The sequence below is a fragment of the Corythoichthys intestinalis genome, unplaced genomic scaffold (genome assembly GCF_030265065.1).
Source record: "Corythoichthys intestinalis isolate RoL2023-P3 unplaced genomic scaffold, ASM3026506v1 HiC_scaffold_26, whole genome shotgun sequence".
NCBI lineage: Eukaryota > Metazoa > Chordata > Actinopteri > Syngnathiformes > Syngnathidae > Corythoichthys > Corythoichthys intestinalis.
This window is the reverse complement of record NW_026651595.1, coordinates 1662540-1682169: the sequence shown is the minus strand read 5'-3', so window position 1 is coordinate 1682169 and position 19630 is coordinate 1662540.

The window sequence follows — 19630 nt, the reverse complement described above, 5'->3', positions numbered from 1 at the left end:
CGCTCAAATCAAATGTCCTAGAACCAAATTTCCACATGTAACTACTAGATTGTGATACAATACACTATTGGGTGAAGTTTGGTTGACTTCTGCGCAGCGGTTTGGGAGTGAACATCAAAATTATATTTCTCGGCCATATCGCATAGAACTCAATGTGAAAAGGCTTAAATGACTTTTTTTAATTAAGTTTGAAGATTGCGCTCAAACCAAATGTCCTAGAACTAAATTTCTAAATGTAACTACTAGATTGTGATAAAATACACTATTGGGTGAAGTTTGGTTGACTTCTGCGCAGCGGTTTGGGAGTTAACATCAAAATTACATTTCTCGGCCATATCGCATAGATCTCACTGTGAAAAGGCTTAAATGACTTTTTTTAATTAAGTTTGAAGATTGCGCTCAAACCAAATGTCCTACAACTAAATTTCCAAATGTAACTACTAGATTGTGATACAATACACTATTGGGTGAAGTTTGGTTGACTTCTGCGCAGCGGTTTGGGAGTGAACATCAAAATTACATTTCTCGGCCATATCGCATAGATCTCACTGTGAAAAGGCTTAAATGACTTTTTTTAATTAAGTTTGAAGATTGCGCTCAAACCAAATGTCCTAGAACTAAATTTCCAAATGTAACTACTAGATTGTGATAAAATACACTATTGGGTGAAGTTTGGTTGACTTCTGCGCAGCGGTTTGGGAGTTAACATCAAAATTACATTTCTCGGCCATATCGCATAGATCTCACTGTGAAAAGGCTTAAATGACTTTTTTAATTAAGTTTGATGATTGCGCTCAAACCAAATGTCCTAGAACGAAATTTCCAAATGTAACTACTAGATTGTGATACAATACACTATTGGGTGAAGTTTGGTTGACTTCTGCGCAGCGGTTTGGGAGTTAACATCAAAATTACATTTCTCGGCCATATCGCATAGATCTCACTGTGAAAAGGCTTAAATGACTTTTTTTAATTAAGTTTGCAGATTGCGCTCAAACCAAATGTCCTAGAACTAAATTTCTAAATGTAACTACTAGATTGTGATAAAATACACTATTGGGTGAAGTTTGGTTGACTTCTGCGCAGCGGTTTGGGAGTTAACATCAAAATTACATTTCTCGGCCATATCGCATAGATCTCACTGTGAAAAGGCTTAAATGACTTTTTTAATTAAGTTTGATGATTGCGCTCAAACCAAATGTCCTAGAACGAAATTTTCAAATGTAACTACTAGATTGTGATACAATACACTATTGGATGAAGTTTGGTTGACTTCTGCGCAGCGGTTTGGGAGTTAACATCAAAATTACATTTCTCGGCCATATCGCCTAGATCTCACTGTGAAAAGGCTTAAATGGCTTTTTTGACCTAAGTTTGAGGATTGCGCTCAAATCAAATGTCCTAGAACCAAATTTCCACATGTAACTACTAGATTGTGATACAATACACTATTGGGTGAAGTTTGGTTTACTTCTGCGCAGCGGTTTGGGAGTTAACATCAAAATTACATTTCTCGGCCATATCGCATAGATCTCACTGTGAAAAGGCTTAAATGGCTTTTTTGACCTAAGTTTGAGGATTGCGCTCAAATCAAATGTCCTAGAACCAAATTTCCACATGTAACCACTAGATTGTGATACAATACACTAATGGGTGAAGTTTGGTTGACTTCTGCGCAGCGGTTTGGGAGTGAACATCAAAATTACATTTCTCGGCCATATCGCATAGATCTCACTGTGAAAAGGCTTAAATGACTTTTTTTAATTAAGTTTGAAGATTGCGCTCAAACCAAATGTCCTAGAACTAAATTTCCAAATGTAACTACTAGATTGTGATAAAATACACTATTGGGTGAAGTTTGGTTGACTTCTGCGCAGCGGTTTGGGAGTTAACATCAAAATTACATTTCTCAGCCATATCGCATAGATCTCACTGTGAAAAGGCTTAAATGACTTTTTTTAATTAAGTTTGAAGATTGCGCTCAAACCAAATGTCCTAGAACTAAATTTCCAAATGTAACTACTAGATTGTGATACAATACACTATTGGGTGAAGTTTGGTTGACTTCTGCGCAGCGGTTTGGGAGTTAACATCAAAATTACATTTCTCGGCCATATCGCGTAGATCTCACTGTGAAAAGGCTTAAATGGCTTTTTTGACCTAAGTTTGAGGATTGCGCTCAAATCAAATGTCCTAGAACCAAATTTCCACATGTAACTACTAGATTGTGATACAATACACTATTGGGTGAAGTTTGGTTGACTTCTGCGCAGCGGTTTGGGAGTTAACATCAAAATTACATTTCTCGGACATATCGCGTAGACCTCACTGTGAAAAGGCTTAAATGACTTTTTTGACCTAAGTTTGAGGATTGCGCTCAAATCAAATGTCCTAGAACCAAATTTTTACATGTAAGTACTAGATTGTGATACAATACACTATTGGGTGAAGTTTGGTTGACTTCTGCGCAGCGGTTTGGGAGTTAACATCAAAATTACATTTCTCGGCCATATCGCATAGATCTCACTGTGAAAAGGCTTAAATGACTTTTTTTAACTAAGTTTGAGGATTGCGCTCAAATCAAATGTCCTAGAACCAAATTTCCACATGTAACTACTAGATTGTGATACAATACACTATTGGGTGAAGTTTGGTTGACTTCTGCGCAGCGGTTTGGGAGTGAACATCAAAATTATATTTCTCGGCCATATCGCATAGAACTCAATGTGAAAAGGCTTAAATGACTTTTTTTAATTAAGTTTGAAGATTGCGCTCAAACCAAATGTCCTAGAACTAAATTTCTAAATGTAACTACTAGATTGTGATAAAATACACTATTGGGTGAAGTTTGGTTGACTTCTGCGCAGCGGTTTGGGAGTTAACATCAAAATTACATTTCTCGGCCATATCGCATAGATCTCACTGTGAAAAGGCTTAAATGACTTTTTTTAATTAAGTTTGAAGATTGCGCTCAAACCAAATGTCCTACAACTAAATTTCCAAATGTAACTACTAGATTGTGATACAATACACTATTGGGTGAAGTTTGGTTGACTTCTGCGCAGCGGTTTGGGAGTGAACATCAAAATTACATTTCTCGGCCATATCGCATAGATCTCACTGTGAAAAGGCTTAAATGACTTTTTTTAATTAAGTTTGAAGATTGCGCTCAAACCAAATGTCCTAGAACTAAATTTCCAAATGTAACTACTAGATTGTGATAAAATACACTATTGGGTGAAGTTTGGTTGACTTCTGCGCAGCGGTTTGGGAGTTAACATCAAAATTACATTTCTCGGCCATATCGCATAGATCTCACTGTGAAAAGGCTTAAATGACTTTTTTAATTAAGTTTGATGATTGCGCTCAAACCAAATGTCCTAGAACGAAATTTCCAAATGTAACTACTAGATTGTGATACAATACACTATTGGGTGAAGTTTGGTTGACTTCTGCGCAGCGGTTTGGGAGTTAACATCAAAATTACATTTCTCGGCCATATCGCATAGATCTCACTGTGAAAAGGCTTAAATGACTTTTTTTAATTAAGTTTGCAGATTGCGCTCAAACCAAATGTCCTAGAACTAAATTTCTAAATGTAACTACTAGATTGTGATAAAATACACTATTGGGTGAAGTTTGGTTGACTTCTGCGCAGCGGTTTGGGAGTTAACATCAAAATTACATTTCTCGGCCATATCGCATAGATCTCACTGTGAAAAGGCTTAAATGACTTTTTTAATTAAGTTTGATGATTGCGCTCAAACCAAATGTCCTAGAACGAAATTTTCAAATGTAACTACTAGATTGTGATACAATACACTATTGGATGAAGTTTGGTTGACTTCTGCGCAGCGGTTTGGGAGTTAACATCAAAATTACATTTCTCGGCCATATCGCCTAGATCTCACTGTGAAAAGGCTTAAATGGCTTTTTTGACCTAAGTTTGAGGATTGCGCTCAAATCAAATGTCCTAGAACCAAATTTCCACATGTAACTACTAGATTGTGATACAATACACTATTGGGTGAAGTTTGGTTTACTTCTGCGCAGCGGTTTGGGAGTTAACATCAAAATTACATTTCTCGGCCATATCGCATAGATCTCACTGTGAAAAGGCTTAAATGGCTTTTTTGACCTAAGTTTGAGGATTGCGCTCAAATCAAATGTCCTAGAACCAAATTTCCACATGTAACCACTAGATTGTGATACAATACACTAATGGGTGAAGTTTGGTTGACTTCTGCGCAGCGGTTTGGGAGTGAACATCAAAATTACATTTCTCGGCCATATCGCATAGATCTCACTGTGAAAAGGCTTAAATGACTTTTTTTAATTAAGTTTGAAGATTGCGCTCAAACCAAATGTCCTAGAACTAAATTTCCAAATGTAACTACTAGATTGTGATAAAATACACTATTGGGTGAAGTTTGGTTGACTTCTGCGCAGCGGTTTGGGAGTTAACATCAAAATTACATTTCTCGGCCATATCGCATAGATCTCACTGTGAAAAGGCTTAAATGACTTTTTTAATTAAGTTTGATGATTGCGCTCAAACCAAATGTCCTAGAACCAATTTTCCAAATGTAACTACTAGATTGTTATACAATACACTATTGGGTGAAGTTTGGTTGACTTCTGCGCAGCGGTTTGGGAGTTAACATTAAAATTACATTTCTCGGCCATATCGCGTAGATCTCACTGTGAAAAGGCTTAAATGACTTTTTTTTAACTAAGTTTGAGGATTGCGCTCAAACCAAATGTCCTAGAACCAAATTTCCAAATGTAACTACTAGATTGTTATACTATACACTACTGGGTGAAGTTTGGTTGACTTCTGCGCAGCGGTTTGGGAGTTAACATCAAAATTACATTTCTAGGCCATATCGCGTAGATCTCACTGTGAAAAGGCTTAAATGACTTTTTTTTAACAAAGTTTGAGGATTGCGCTCAAACCAAATGTCCTGGAACCAAATTTCAAAATGTAACTACTTGATTGTGATACAATACACTATTGGGTGAAGTTTGGTTGACTTCTGCGCAGCGGTTTGGGAGTTAACATCAAAATTACATTTCTCGGCCATATCGCGTAGATCTCACTGTGAAAAGGCTTAAATGGCTTTTTTGACCAAAGTTTGAGGATTGCGCTCAAACCAAATGTCCTAGAACCAAATTTCCAAATGTAACTACTAGATTGTTATACAATACACTATTGGGTGAAGTTTGGTTGACTTCTGCGCAGCGGTTTGGGAGTTAACATCAAAATTACATTTCTCGGCCATATCGCGTAGACCTCACTGTGAAAAGGCTTAAATGACTTTTTTGACCTAAGTTTGAGGATTGCGCTCAAATCAAATGTCCTAGAACCAAATTTTTACATGTAAGTACTAGATTGTGATACAATACACTATTGGGTGAAGTTTGGTTGACTTCTGCGCAGCGGTTTGGGAGTTAACATCAAAATTACATTTCTCGGCCATATCGCATAGATCTCACTGTGAAAAGGCTTAAATGACTTTTTTTAACTAAGTTTGAGGATTGCGCTCAAATCAAATGTCCTAGAACCAAATTTCCACATGTAACTACTAGATTGTGATACAATACACTATTGGGTGAAGTTTGGTTGACTTCTGCGCAGCGGTTTGGGAGTGAACATCAAAATTATATTTCTCGGCCATATCGCATAGAACTCAATGTGAAAAGGCTTAAATGACTTTTTTTAATTAAGTTTGAAGATTGCGCTCAAACCAAATGTCCTAGAACTAAATTTCTAAATGTAACTACTAGATTGTGATAAAATACACTATTGGGTGAAGTTTGGTTGACTTCTGCGCAGCGGTTTGGGAGTTAACATCAAAATTACATTTCTCGGCCATATCGCATAGATCTCACTGTGAAAAGGCTTAAATGACTTTTTTTAATTAAGTTTGAAGATTGCGCTCAAACCAAATGTCCTACAACTAAATTTCCAAATGTAACTACTAGATTGTGATACAATACACTATTGGGTGAAGTTTGGTTGACTTCTGCGCAGCGGTTTGGGAGTGAACATCAAAATTACATTTCTCGGCCATATCGCATAGATCTCACTGTGAAAAGGCTTAAATGACTTTTTTTAATTAAGTTTGAAGATTGCGCTCAAACCAAATGTCCTAGAACTAAATTTCCAAATGTAACTACTAGATTGTGATAAAATACACTATTGGGTGAAGTTTGGTTGACTTCTGCGCAGCGGTTTGGGTGTTAACATCAAAATTACATTTCTCGGCCATATCGCATAGATCTCACTGTGAAAAGGCTTAAATGACTTTTTTAATTAAGTTTGATGATTGCGCTCAAACCAAATGTCCTAGAACGAAATTTCCAAATGTAACTACTAGATTGTGATACAATACACTATTGGGTGAAGTTTGGTTGACTTCTGCGCAGCGGTTTGGGAGTTAACATCAAAATTACATTTCTCGGCCATATCGCATAGATCTCACTGTGAAAAGGCTTAAATGACTTTTTTTAATTAAGTTTGCAGATTGCGCTCAAACCAAATGTCCTAGAACTAAATTTCTAAATGTAACTACTAGATTGTGATAAAATACACTATTGGGTGAAGTTTGGTTGACTTCTGCGCAGCGGTTTGGGAGTTAACATCAAAATTACATTTCTCGGCCATATCGCATAGATCTCACTGTGAAAAGGCTTAAATGACTTTTTTAATTAAGTTTGATGATTGCGCTCAAACCAAATGTCCTAGAACGAAATTTTCAAATGTAACTACTAGATTGTGATACAATACACTATTGGATGAAGTTTGGTTGACTTCTGCGCAGCGGTTTGGGAGTTAACATCAAAATTACATTTCTCGGCCATATCGCCTAGATCTCACTGTGAAAAGGCTTAAATGGCTTTTTTGACCTAAGTTTGAGGATTGCGCTCAAATCAAATGTCCTAGAACCAAATTTCCACATGTAACTACTAGATTGTGATACAATACACTATTGGGTGAAGTTTGGTTTACTTCTGCGCAGCGGTTTGGGAGTTAACATCAAAATTACATTTCTCGGCCATATCGCATAGATCTCACTGTGAAAAGGCTTAAATGGCTTTTTTGACCTAAGTTTGAGGATTGCGCTCAAATCAAATGTCCTAGAACCAAATTTCCACATGTAACCACTAGATTGTGATACAATACACTAATGGGTGAAGTTTGGTTGACTTCTGCGCAGCGGTTTGGGAGTGAACATCAAAATTACATTTCTCGGCCATATCGCATAGATCTCACTGTGAAAAGGCTTAAATGACTTTTTTTAATTAAGTTTGAAGATTGCGCTCAAACCAAATGTCCTAGAACTAAATTTCCAAATGTAACTACTAGATTGTGATAAAATACACTATTGGGTGAAGTTTGGTTGACTTCTGCGCAGCGGTTTGGGAGTTAACATCAAAATTACATTACTCGGCCATATCGCATAGATCTCACTGTGAAAAGGCTTAAATGACTTTTGTAATTAAGTTTGATGATTGCGCTCAAACCAAATGTCCTAGAACGAAATTTTCAAATGTAACTACTAGATTGTGATACAATACACTATTGGGTGAAGTTTGGTTGACTTCTGCGCAGCGGTTTGGGAGTTAACATCAAAAATACATTTCTCGGCCATATCGCGTAGATCTCACTGTGAAAAGGCTTAAATGGCTTTTTTGACCTAAGTTTGAGGATTGCGCTCAAATCAAATGTCCTAGAACCAAATTTCCACATGTAACTACTAGATTGTGATACAATACACTATTGGGTGAAGTTTGGTTTACTTCTGCGCAGCGGTTTGGGAGTTAACATCAAAATTACATTTCTCGGCCATATCGCGTAGATCTCACTGTGAAAAGGCTTAAATGACTTTTTTAATTAAGTTTGATGATTGCGCTCAAACCAAATGTCCTAGAACCAAATTTCCAAATGTAACTACTAGATTGTGATACAATACACTATTGGGTGAAGTTTGGTTGACTTCTGCGCAGCGGTTTGGGAGTTAACATCAAAATTACATTTCTCGGCCATATCGCATAGATCTCACTGTGAAAAGGCTTAAATGACTTTTTTAATTAAGTTTGATGATTGCGCTCAAACCAAATGTCCTAGAACCAAATTTCCAAATGTAACTACTAGATTGTGATACAATACACTATTGGGTGAAGTTTGGTTGACTTCTGCGCAGCGGTTTGGGAGTTAACATCAAAATTACATTTCTCGGCCATATCGCATAGATCTCACTGTGAAAAGGATTAAATGGCTTTTTTGACCTAAGTTTGAGGATTGCGCTCAAATCAAATGTCCTAGAACCAAATTTCCACATGTAACTACTAGATTGTGATACAATACACTATTGGGTGAAGTTTGGTTGACTTCTGCGCAGCGGTTTGGGAGTTAACATCAAAATTACATTTCTCGGCCATATCGCATAGATCTCACTGTGAAAAGGCTTAAATGGCTTTTTTGACCTAAGTTTGAGGATTGTGCTCAAATCAAATGTCCTAGAACCAAATTTCCACATGTAACTACTAGATTGTGATACAATACACTATTGGGTGAAGTTTGGTTGACTTCTGCGCAGCGGTTTGGGAGTTAACATCAAAATTACATTTCTCGGCCATATCGCGTAGATCTCACTGTGAAAAGGCTTAAATTACTTTTTTTAATTAAGTTTGATGATTGCGCTCAAACCAAATGTCCTAGAACTAAATTTCCAAATGTAACTACTAGATTGTGATAAAATACACTATTGGGTGAAGTTTGGTTGACTTCTGCGCAGCGGTTTGGGAGTTAACATCAAAATTACATTTCTCGGCCATATCGCATAGATCTCACTGTGAAAAGGCTTAAATGACTTTTTTAATTAAGTTTGATGATTGCGCTCAAACCAAATGTCCTAGAACGAAATTTCCAAATGTAACTACTAGATTGTGATACAATACACTATTGGGTGAAGTTTGGTTGACTTCTGCGCAGCGGTTTGGGAGTTAACATCAAAATTACATTTCTCGGCCATATCGCGTAGATCTCACTGTGAAAAGGCTTAAATGGCTTTTTTGACCTAAGTTTGAGGATTGCGCTCAAATCAAATGTCCTAGAACCAAATTTCCACATGTAACTACTAGATTGTGATACAATACACTATTGGGTGAAGTTTGGTTGACTTCTGCGCAGCGGTTTGGGAGTTAACATCAAAATTACATTTCTCGGCCATATCGCGTAGACCTCACTGTGAAAAGGCTTAAATGACTTTTTTAATTAAGTTTGATGATTGCGCTCAAACCAAATGTCCTAGAACCAAATTTCCAAATGTAACTACTAGATTGTGATACAATACACTATTGGGTGAAGTTTGGTTGACTTCTGCGCAGCGGTTTGGGAGTTAACATCAAAATTACATTTCTCGGCCATATCGCGTAGATCTCACTGTGAAAAGGCTTAAATGGCTTTTTCGACCTAAGTTTGAGGATTGCGCTCAAATCAAATGTCCTAGAACCAAATTTTTACATGTAACTACTAGATTGTGATACAATACACTATTGGGTGAAATTTGGTTGACTTCTGCGCAGCGGTTTGGGAGTTAACATCAAAATTACATTTCTCGGCCATATCGCGTAGATCTCACTGTGAAAAGGCTTAAATGACTTTTTTAATTAAGTTTGATGATTGCGCTCAAACCAAATGTCCTAGAACCAAATTTCCAAATGTAACTACTAGATTGTGATACAATACACTATTGGGTGAAGTTTGGTTGACTTCTGCGCAGCGGTTTGGGAGTTAACATCAAAATTACATTTCTCAGCCATATCGCATAGATCTCACTGTGAAAAGGCTTAAATGGCTTTTTTGACCTAAGTTTGAGGATTGCGCTCAAATCAAATGTCCTAGAACCAAATTTCCACATGTAACTACTAGATTGTAATACAATACACTATTGGGTGAAGTTTGGTTGACTTCTGCGCAGCGGTTTGGGAGTTAACATCAAAATTACATTTCTCGGCCATATCGCGTAGATCTCACTGTGAAAAGGCTTAAATGACTTTTTTAATTAAGTTTGATGATTGCGCTCAAACCAAATGTCCTAGAACTAAATTTCCAAATGTAACTACTAGATTGTCATAAAATACACTATTGGGTGAAGTTTGGTTGACTTCTGCGCAGCGGTTTGGGAGTTAACATCAAAATTACATTTCTCAGCTATATCGCATAGATCTCACTGTGAAAAGGCTTAAATGACTTTTTTAAATTAAGTTTGAAGATTGCGCTCAAACCAAATGTCCTAGAACTAAATTTCCAAATGTAACTACTAGATTGTGATAAAATACACTATTGGGTGAAGTTTGGTTGACTTCTGCGCAGCGGTTTGGGAGTTAACATCAAAATTACATTTCTCGGCCATATCGCATAGATCTCACTGTGAAAAGGCTTAAATGACTTTTTTAATTAAGTTTGATGATTGCGCTCAAACCAAATGTCCTAGAACGAAATTTTCAAATGTAACTACTAGATTGTGATACAATACACTATTGGGTGAAGTTTGGTTGACTTCTGCGCAGCGGTTTGGGAGTTAACATCAAAATTACATTTCTCGGCCATATCGCGTAGATCTCACTGTGAAAAGGCTTAAATGGCTTTTTTGACCTAAGTTTGAGGATTGCGCTCAAATCAAATGTCCTAGAACCAAATTTTTACATTTAACTACTACATTGTGATACAATACACTATTGGGTGAAGTTTGGTTGACTTCTGCGCAGCGGTTTGGGAGTTAACATCAAAATTACATTTCTCGGCCATATCGCATAGATCTCACTGTGAAAAGGCTTAAATGACTTTTTTAATTAAGTTTGATGATTGCGCTCAAACCAAATGTCCTAGAACCAAATTTCCAAATGTAACTACTAGATTGTGATACAATACACTATTGGGTGAAGTTTGGTTGACTTCTGCGCAGTGGTTTGGGAGTTAACATCAAAATTACATTTCTCGGCCATATCGCATAGATCTCACTGTGAAAAGGATTAAATGGCTTTTTTGACCTAAGTTTGAGGATTGCGCTCAAATCAAATGTCCTAGAACCAAATTTCCACATGTAACTACTAGATTGTGATACAATACACTATTGGGTGAAGTTTGGTTGACTTCTGCGCAGCGGTTTGGGAGTTAACATCAAAATTACATTTCTCGGCCATATCGCATAGATCTCACTGTGAAAAGGCTTAAATGGCTTTTTTGACCTAAGTTTGAGGATTGCGCTCAAATCAAATGTCCTAGAACCAAATTTCCACATGTAACTACTAGATTGTGATACAATACACTATTGGGTGAAGTTTGGTCGACTTCTGCGCAGCGGTTTGGGAGTTAACATCAAAATTACATTTCTCGGCCATATCGCGTAGATCTCACTGTGAAAAGGCTTAAATGACTTTTTTAATTAAGTTTGAGGATTGCGCTCAAACCAAATGTCCTAGAACTAAATTTCTAAATGTAACTACTAGATTGTGATAAAATACACTATTGGGTGAAGTTTGGTTGACTTCTGCGCAGCGGTTTGGGAGTTAACATCAAAATTACACTTCTCAGCCATATCGCATAGATCTCACTGTGAAAAGGCTTAAATGACTTTTTTTAATTAAGTTTGAAGATTGCGCTCAAACCAAATGTCCTAGAACTAAATTTCCAAATGTAACTACTAGATTGTGATACAATACACTATTGGGTGAAGTTTGGTTGATTTCTGCGCAGCGGTTTGGGAGTTAACATCAAAATTACATTTCTCGGCCATATCGCGTTGATCTCACTGTGAAAAGGCTTAAATGGCTTTTTTGACCTAAGTTTGAGGATTGCGCTCAAATCAAATGTCCTAGAACCAAATTTTTACATGTAAGTACTAGATTGTGATACAATACACTATTGGGTGAAGTTTGGTTGACTTCTGCGCAGCGGTTTGGGAGTTAACATCAAAATTACATTTCTCGGCCATATCGCATAGATCTCACTGTGAAAAGGCTTAAATGACTTTTTTTAACTAAGTTTGAGGATTGCGCTCAAATCAAATGTCCTAGAACCAAATTTCCACATGTAACTACTAGATTGTGATACAATACACTATTGGGTGAAGTTTGGTTGACTTCTGCGCAGCGGTTTGGGAGTGAACATCAAAATTATATTTCTCGGCCATATCGCATAGAACTCAATGTGAAAAGGCTTAAATGACTTTTTTTAATTAAGTTTGAAGATTGCGCTCAAACCAAATGTCCTAGAACTAAATTTCCAAATGTAACTACTAGATTGTGATAAAATACACTATTGGGTGAAGTTTGGTTGACTTCTGCGCAGCGGTTTGGGAGTTAACATCAAAATTACATTTCTCGGCCATATCGCATAGATCTCACTGTGAAAAGGCTTAAATGACTTTTTTTAATTAAGTTTGAGGATTGCGCTCAAATCAAATGTCCTAGAACCAAATTTCCACATGTAACTACTAGATTGTGATACAATACACTATTGGGTGAAGTTTGGTTGACATCTGCGCAGCGGTTTGGGAGTTAACATCAAAATTACATTTCTCGGCCATATCGCGTAGATCTCACTGTGAAAAGGCTTAAATGACTTTTTTAATTAATTTTGATGATTGCGCTCAAACCAAATGTCCTAGAACTAAATTTCCAAATGTAACTACTAGATTGTGATAAAATACACTATTGGGTGAAGTTTGGTTGACTTCTGCGCAGCGGTTTGGGAGTTAACATCAAAATTACATTTCTCGGCCATATCGCATAGATCTCACTGTGAAAAGGCTTAAATGGCTTTTTTGACCTAAGTTTGAGGATTGCGCTCAAATCAAATGTCCTAGAACCAAATTTCCACATGTAACTACTAGATTGTGATACAATACACTAATGGGTGAAGTTTGGTTGACTTCTGCGCAGCGGTTTGGGAGTGAACATAAAAATTACATTTCTCGGCCATATCGCATAGATCTCACTGTGAAAAGGCTTAAATGACTTTTTTTAATTAAGTTTGAAGATTGCGCTCAAACCAAATGTCCTAGAACTAAATTTCTAAATGTAACTACTAGATTGTGATAAAATACACTATTGGGTGAAGTTTGGTTGACTTCTGCGCAGCGGTTTGGGAGTTAACATCAAAATTACATTACTCGGCCATATCGCATAGATCTCACTGTGAAAAGGCTTAAATGACTTTTGTAATTAAGTTTGATGATTGCGCTCAAACCAAATGTCCTAGAACGAAATTTTCAAATGTAACTACTAGATTGTGATGCAATACACTATTGGGTGAAGTTTGGTTGACTTCTGCGCAGCGGTTTGGGAGTTAACATCAAAAATACATTTCTCGGCCATATCGCGTAGATCTCACTGTGAAAAGGCTTAAATGGCTTTTTTGACCTAAGTTTGAGGATTGCGCTCAAATCAAATGTCCTAGAACCAAATTTCCACATGTAACTACTAGATTGTGATACAATACACTATTGGGTGAAGTTTGGTTTACTTCTGCGCAGCGGTTTGGGAGTTAACATCAAAATTACATTTCTCGGCCATATCGCGTAGATCTCACTGTGAAAAGGCTTAAATGACTTTTTTAATTAAGTTTGATGATTGCGCTCAAACCAAATGTCCTAGAACCAAATTTCCAAATGTAACTACTAGATTGTGATACAATACACTATTGGGTGAAGTTTGGTTGACTTCTGCGCAGCGGTTTGGGAGTTAACATCAAAATTACATTTCTCGGCCATATCGCATAGATCTCACTGTGAAAAGGCTTAAATGACTTTTTTAATTAAGTTTGATGATTGCGCTCAAACCAAATGTCCTAGAACCAAATTTCCAAATGTAACTACTAGATTGTGATACAATACACTATTGGGTGAAGTTTGGTTGACTTCTGCGCAGCGGTTTGGGAGTTAACATCAAAATTACATTTCTCGGCCATATCGCATAGATCTCACTGTGAAAAGGCTTAAATGACTTTTTTTAACTAAGTTTGAGGATTGCGCTCAAATCAAATGTCCTAGAACCAAATTTCCACATGTAACTACTAGATTGTGATACAATACACTATTGGGTGAAGTTTGGTTGACTTCTGCGCAGCGGTTTGGGAGTGAACATCAAAATTATATTTCTCGGCCATATCGCATAGAACTCAATGTGAAAAGGCTTAAATGACTTTTTTTAATTAAGTTTGAAGATTGCGCTCAAACCAAATGTCCTAGAACTAAATTTCTAAATGTAACTACTAGATTGTGATAAAATACACTATTGGGTGAAGTTTGGTTGACTTCTGCGCAGCGGTTTGGGAGTTAACATCAAAATTACATTTCTCGGCCATATCGCATAGATCTCACTGTGAAAAGGCTTAAATGACTTTTTTTAATTAAGTTTGAAGATTGCGCTCAAACCAAATGTCCTACAACTAAATTTCCAAATGTAACTACTAGATTGTGATACAATACACTATTGGGTGAAGTTTGGTTGACTTCTGCGCAGCGGTTTGGGAGTGAACATCAAAATTACATTTCTCGGCCATATCGCATAGATCTCACTGTGAAAAGGCTTAAATGACTTTTTTTAATTAAGTTTGAAGATTGCGCTCAAACCAAATGTCCTAGAACTAAATTTCCAAATGTAACTACTAGATTGTGATAAAATACACTATTGGGTGAAGTTTGGTTGACTTCTGCGCAGCGGTTTGGGAGTTAACATCAAAATTACATTTCTCGGCCATATCGCATAGATCTCACTGTGAAAAGGCTTAAATGACTTTTTTAATTAAGTTTGATGATTGCGCTCAAACCAAATGTCCTAGAACGAAATTTCCAAATGTAACTACTAGATTGTGATACAATACACTATTGGGTGAAGTTTGGTTGACTTCTGCGCAGCGGTTTGGGAGTTAACATCAAAATTACATTTCTCGGCCATATCGCATAGATCTCACTGTGAAAAGGCTTAAATGACTTTTTTTAATTAAGTTTGCAGATTGCGCTCAAACCAAATGTCCTAGAACTAAATTTCTAAATGTAACTACTAGATTGTGATAAAATACACTATTGGGTGAAGTTTGGTTGACTTCTGCGCAGCGGTTTGGGAGTTAACATCAAAATTACATTTCTCGGCCATATCGCATAGATCTCACTGTGAAAAGGCTTAAATGACTTTTTTAATTAAGTTTGATGATTGCGCTCAAACCAAATGTCCTAGAACGAAATTTTCAAATGTAACTACTAGATTGTGATACAATACACTATTGGATGAAGTTTGGTTGACTTCTGCGCAGCGGTTTGGGAGTTAACATCAAAATTACATTTCTCGGCCATATCGCCTAGATCTCACTGTGAAAAGGCTTAAATGGCTTTTTTGACCTAAGTTTGAGGATTGCGCTCAAATCAAATGTCCTAGAACCAAATTTCCACATGTAACTACTAGATTGTGATACAATACACTATTGGGTGAAGTTTGGTTTACTTCTGCGCAGCGGTTTGGGAGTTAACATCAAAATTACATTTCTCGGCCATATCGCATAGATCTCACTGTGAAAAGGCTTAAATGGCTTTTTTGACCTAAGTTTGAGGATTGCGCTCAAATCAAATGTCCTAGAACCAAATTTCCACATGTAACCACTAGATTGTGATACAATACACTAATGGGTGAAGTTTGGTTGACTTCTGCGCAGCGGTTTGGGAGTGAACATCAAAATTACATTTCTCGGCCATATCGCATAGATCTCACTGTGAAAAGGCTTAAATGACTTTTTTTAATTAAGTTTGAAGATTGCGCTCAAACCAAATGTCCTAGAACTAAATTTCCAAATGTAACTACTAGATTGTGATAAAATACACTATTGGGTGAAGTTTGGTTGACTTCTGCGCAGCGGTTTGGGAGTTAACATCAAAATTACATTTCTCAGCCATATCGCATAGATCTCACTGTGAAAAGGCTTAAATGACTTTTTTTAATTAAGTTTGAAGATTGCGCTCAAACCAAATGTCCTAGAACTAAATTTCCAAATGTAACTACTAGATTGTGATACAATACACTATTGGGTGAAGTTTGGTTGACTTCTGCGCAGCGGTTTGGGAGTTAACATCAAAATTACATTTCTCGGCCATATCGCGTAGATCTCACTGTGAAAAGGCTTAAATGGCTTTTTTGACCTAAGTTTGAGGATTGCGCTCAAATCAAATGTCCTAGAACCAAATTTCCACATGTAACTACTAGATTGTGATACAATACACTATTGGGTGAAGTTTGGTTGACTTCTGCGCAGCGGTTTGGGAGTTAACATCAAAATTACATTTCTCGGCCATATCGCGTAGACCTCACTGTGAAAAGGCTTAAATGACTTTTTTGACCTAAGTTTGAGGATTGCGCTCAAATCAAATGTCCTAGAACCAAATTTTTACATGTAAGTACTAGATTGTGATACAATACACTATTGGGTGAAGTTTGGTTGACTTCTGCGCAGCGGTTTGGGAGTTAACATCAAAATTACATTTCTCGGCCATATCGCATAGATCTCACTGTGAAAAGGCTTAAATGACTTTTTTTAACTAAGTTTGAGGATTGCGCTCAAATCAAATGTCCTAGAACCAAATTTCCACATGTAACTACTAGATTGTGATACAATACACTATTGGGTGAAGTTTGGTTGACTTCTGCGCAGCGGTTTGGGAGTGAACATCAAAATTATATTTCTCGGCCATATCGCATAGAACTCAATGTGAAAAGGCTTAAATGACTTTTTTTAATTAAGTTTGAAGATTGCGCTCAAACCAAATGTCCTAGAACTAAATTTCTAAATGTAACTACTAGATTGTGATAAAATACACTATTGGGTGAAGTTTGGTTGACTTCTGCGCAGCGGTTTGGGAGTTAACATCAAAATTACATTTCTCGGCCATATCGCATAGATCTCACTGTGAAAAGGCTTAAATGACTTTTTTTAATTAAGTTTGAAGATTGCGCTCAAACCAAATGTCCTACAACTAAATTTCCAAATGTAACTACTAGATTGTGATACAATACACTATTGGGTGAAGTTTGGTTGACTTCTGCGCAGCGGTTTGGGAGTGAACATCAAAATTACATTTCTCGGCCATATCGCATAGATCTCACTGTGAAAAGGCTTAAATGACTTTTTTTAATTAAGTTTGAAGATTGCGCTCAAACCAAATGTCCTAGAACTAAATTTCCAAATGTAACTACTAGATTGTGATAAAATACACTATTGGGTGAAGTTTGGTTGACTTCTGCGCAGCGGTTTGGGAGTTAACATCAAAATTACATTTCTCGGCCATATCGCATAGATCTCACTGTGAAAAGGCTTAAATGACTTTTTTAATTAAGTTTGATGATTGCGCTCAAACCAAATGTCCTAGAACGAAATTTCCAAATGTAACTACTAGATTGTGATACAATACACTATTGGGTGAAGTTTGGTTGACTTCTGCGCAGCGGTTTGGGAGTTAACATCAAAATTACATTTCTCGGCCATATCGCATAGATCTCACTGTGAAAAGGCTTAAATGACTTTTTTTAATTAAGTTTGCAGATTGCGCTCAAACCAAATGTCCTAGAACTAAATTTCTAAATGTAACTACTAGATTGTGATAAAATACACTATTGGGTGAAGTTTGGTTGACTTCTGCGCAGCGGTTTGGGAGTTAACATCAAAATTACATTTCTCGGCCATATCGCATAGATCTCACTGTGAAAAGGCTTAAATGACTTTTTTAATTAAGTTTGATGATTGCGCTCAAACCAAATGTCCTAGAACGAAATTTTCAAATGTAACTACTAGATTGTGATACAATACACTATTGGATGAAGTTTGGTTGACTTCTGCGCAGCGGTTTGGGAGTTAACATCAAAATTACATTTCTCGGCCATATCGCCTAGATCTCACTGTGAAAAGGCTTAAATGGCTTTTTTGACCTAAGTTTGAGGATTGCGCTCAAATCAAATGTCCTAGAACCAAATTTCCACATGTAACTACTAGATTGTGATACAATACACTATTGGGTGAAGTTTGGTTTACTTCTGCGCAGCGGTTTGGGAGTTAACATCAAAATTACATTTCTCGGCCATATCGCATAGATCTCACTGTGAAAAGGCTTAAATGGCTTTTTTGACCTAAGTTTGAGGATTGCGCTCAAATCAAATGTCCTAGAACCAAATTTCCACATGTAACCACTAGATTGTGATACAATACACTAATGGGTGAAGTTTGGTTGACTTCTGCGCAGCGGTTTGGGAGTGAACATCAAAATTACATTTCTCGGCCATATCGCATAGATCTCACTGTGAAAAGGCTTAAATGACTTTTTTTAATTAAGTTTGAAGATTGCGCTCAAACCAAATGTCCTAGAACTAAATTTCCAAATGTAACTACTAGATTGTGATAAAATACACTATTGGGTGAAGTTTGGTTGACTTCTGCGCAGCGGTTTGGGAGTTAACATCAAAATTACATTTCTCAGCCATATCGCATAGATCTCACTGTGAAAAGGCTTAAATGACTTTTTTTAATTAAGTTTGAAGATTGCGCTCAAACCAAATGTCCTAGAACTAAATTTCCAAATGTAACTACTAGATTGTGATACAATACACTATTGGGTGAAGTTTGGTTGACTTCTGCGCAGCGGTTTGGGAGTTAACATCAAAATTACATTTCTCGGCCATATCGCGTAGATCTCACTGTGAAAAGGCTTAAATGGCTTTTTTGACCTAAGTTTGAGGATTGCGCTCAAATCAAATGTCCTAGAACCAAATTTCCACATGTAACTACTAGATTGTGATACAATACACTATTGGGTGAAGTTTGGTTGACTTCTGCGCAGCGGTTTGGGAGTTAACATCAAAATTACATTTCTCGGCCATATCGCGTAGACCTCACTGTGAAAAGGCTTAAATGACTTTTTTGACCTAAGTTTGAGGATTGCGCTCAAATCAAATGTCCTAGAACCAAATTTTTACATGTAAGTACTAGATTGTGATACAATACACTATTGGGTGAAGTTTGGTTGACTTCTGCGCTGCGGTTTGGGAGTTAACATCAAAATTACATTTCTCGGCCATATCGCATAGATCTCACTGTGAAAAGGCTTAAATGACTTTTTTTAACTAAGTTTGAGGATTGCGCTCAAATCAAATGTCCTAGAACCAAATTTCCACATGTAACTACTAGATTGTGATACAATACACTATTGGGTGAAGTTTGGTTGACTTCTGCGCAGCGGTTTGGGAGTGAACATCAAAATTATATTTCTCGGCCATATCGCATAGAACTCAATGTGAAAAGGCTTAAATGACTTTTTTTAATTAAGTTTGAAGATTGCGCTCAAACCAAATGTCCTAGAACTAAATTTCTAAATGTAACTACTAGATTGTGATAAAATACACTATTGGGTGAAGTTTGGTTGACTTCTGCGCAGCGGTTTGGGAGTTAACATCAAAATTACATTTCTCGGCCATATCGCATAGATCTCACTGTGAAAAGGCTTAAATGACTTTTTTTAATTAAGTTTGAAGATTGCGCTCAAACCAAATGTCCTACAACTAAATTTCCAAATGTAACTACTAGATT